Here is a 2,500-nt window from a genome sequence, read left to right as displayed (position 1 = left end):
TATCATTAACACTGCCAAGCGAAACTGATACTACACCTCACTTTTCTTCCGCAGCGAACTGTCAATCAACTCTGCATGAGCACACTCTTTAAATTTCTAAGACACACATTGCCTGAGTTTCTATGCAACACACTTTCTTATTGCTTGTGAAACATTTTTTTTTTAAATGAAAGCAGCCGCCTATTATACTTATTACACTCATTCGGCATCAGGATTCGCTCGCAGTTCCTCTATGCAAGTATGATGCATGACCAAAACAAATGAAAAATAAAATTAAAAAACTTACATTCTCGCAAACACAGCAGCTGTGTTAAGAAAAACAACAGCCAAATAAGTATGCGAGCTGAACTGAATTCAGGTTCCTACACCATGCGGCTGGCTCTGTGCAAGTGTGTCTTTGTGTGCGCAGGGAGGCAACAGGTCTTGCCGCCACGCGAGCTCACACTTTCAACACCAACCCCTGTTCACTAAGAGAATAAGCAAATAGCACTCAGCGCGTGAGGCCTTCTTTCTGCCAAGCGAGAGAGTGGCAGCGCACGAGAGTCGGAACGCGAACACGGTGCCACCGCAACTAACAACAAACACTGTGACGGGGCGACTCCCAGCGGCTCATGTTGTTGTGTTAGAGCGATCCCCTTCCCCCGCCAAAGCTCTCCCTCTCTCCATACGCCCCTACATCCCACCCCTCCCCTCTCCCACCCTCTCCCATACCCCTCCCCTGCCCTATTCCCTCCCTCACCCTTTGTTCTCTCCCTCTAACATGGCCTTTCCCTTCCCTTCCCTTCCCTTCCCTTCCCTTCCTTCCCTTCCTTCCTTCTTCCCTCTTCCCTTCTTCCCTTCCCTTGTTCCCTTCTTTCCCTTCTTCCCTTCCCTTCTTCCCTTCCCTTCTTCCCTTCCCTTCTTCCCTTCCCTCCTCTCCCCTTATTCCTATTCCTATTCCTATTCCCATTCCCACCCTCGCCCCGTCCTCTCCCGTCTTCTCTTCTTACTCTTGCATTTCCGGTCCTATTCTTTTCTCACAACTTCTCAACTATTTTCTCTTTCCCGTCCTCGCTAAAACCTCTCTCTCTCTTCATATGATATTGTACACTCATCATCGAAACCTTTGCAGCCCCATGGTTAATCCTATGATATTGTTAAGCCACTCGCTCAGAAGTATAACAACCTGCCACGCGATAAATACATCATCCACGCTACTAATCAATCATCATCTGCCTAATATACTGTTCTGCGGGTCCGCTCCCCGCCATGACTTCATTCTCCAACACGAGACTCTGCCTCAAAACAGTTTCCTTCTGCAATGAACTTCCCCCTCACGGCAAACCTCTTTTTCCCTCCCCCGACCGCCGACACATCAACCTCACTGCCACCCACCCCTCCCATCCTCGGCCCTTCCCCTTATCCTTCACTCCACCGCCAAGCGCAGCCGGTCTACGGCACTCTAGTTCTCTTGCGACTATTGCGAGGCGTTTCCATCCCACTCGAAGCCGAAACGCTAGCGCCTTCGCCAAGACCTTTCCACAAGGCCGGAAATATTAAAGCAGTAGCTGGAAATCACGGATCACCTTGTCTGCCCTTTATTGACGCAACCCGCTACACCGACACCTGCTCCGGCCTTTTTTGCGCCTGGTTTGATTGCCACTTACTCGCGTTCGGAGACGGTTCTCCAGGCAGCCGCGTGCGCCTGCTACCTACAAGTGCTCGTGCACACCTGCACGGGCCGCCACGCAAGTAAGTTACGACAGGGCGGGGGGGACGCACGTATTTCGCCGCGTCAGAGCGAGAATCGTCTCTGGTGCGAGCGGGATAGAGTCAGCGAACGGCACACGGAACAAGTGTGATCACGTGGACGGAGTGCACACATGTGGCAATATCCAGCCGCAACACCACCACGTGCGTCGTCACGACCCGCCGCCGCACCTCACCACACACCACGCACGACTGTGGCCGCTCTCCCCGCCGCCCGACTCTCGAACGTTTCAGCCCCACGTCCCGGGCTGCAGTCGTGCACAGTGAACATGCGACTGCATTTGCACATCCGAAGGTATTAGCGAATAAGCAAGTGCACGCGCACAAGAGCGCGTACATACATGCATACATCAGACACATACAACACAACACACCCTCGCACATACACATGCACACAAATCAACACAACACACACATTGCATTTCCAACTCCATAAAATGTCACTCTACGGAAAGCCCGAAGACGGGCGGTTCAAAACGCTCTCCGATCCGGTTACTCGCGTTGCCATGTTTTGACCAGTTGTTATCGTCTGCATCGTGCTTTATCGCGCAGAGCCTATGTATTTCCTTATTTCATTTTATATTTCCCTTACGGCAAGGATATAAATGGGGAGAAATAAAAAAAATCCTGAATTTCTAACAGGGAAGCCTACGTCCTTCATCGTAGAACCCTTGTTCTTCAGACCTTGGGCCGATGTAATCAAAAATCCCCGCTGGAAACTTGCCTGTCTCCCTAATACACAGGCACGTGC

General features: G+C 51.3%; 1 protein-coding gene across 11 annotated transcripts in view; it reads right to left on the bottom strand.

The window, feature by feature from the left end:
• LOC113820443 (uncharacterized) overlaps positions 1–1,943 on the bottom strand; it is a 101,123-nt gene extending 99,180 nt beyond the window's left edge. For 3 of the 11 annotated variants that reach the window (XM_070137738.1, XM_070137741.1, XM_070137742.1), the window contains exon 1: positions 1–639. This exon is cut by the window's left edge and continues 843 nt beyond it. The gene's annotated coding sequence lies outside the window, so the exon portion shown is untranslated. Of the gene's footprint in view, positions 643–1,646 lie in introns of those variants that run through there. The other 8 variants (XM_070137734.1, XM_070137735.1, XM_070137737.1 and 5 more) reach the window with 5 other exon arrangements.
• Positions 1,944–2,500: the final 557 nt, after the last annotated feature.

The sequence above is a fragment of the Penaeus vannamei genome, chromosome 23 (genome assembly GCF_042767895.1).
Source record: "Penaeus vannamei isolate JL-2024 chromosome 23, ASM4276789v1, whole genome shotgun sequence".
Taxonomy (NCBI): Eukaryota; Metazoa; Arthropoda; class Malacostraca; order Decapoda; family Penaeidae; genus Penaeus; species Penaeus vannamei.
Note: the sequence above shows the minus strand (reverse complement) of the source record. Positions and strands in the feature narration are given on the sequence as shown.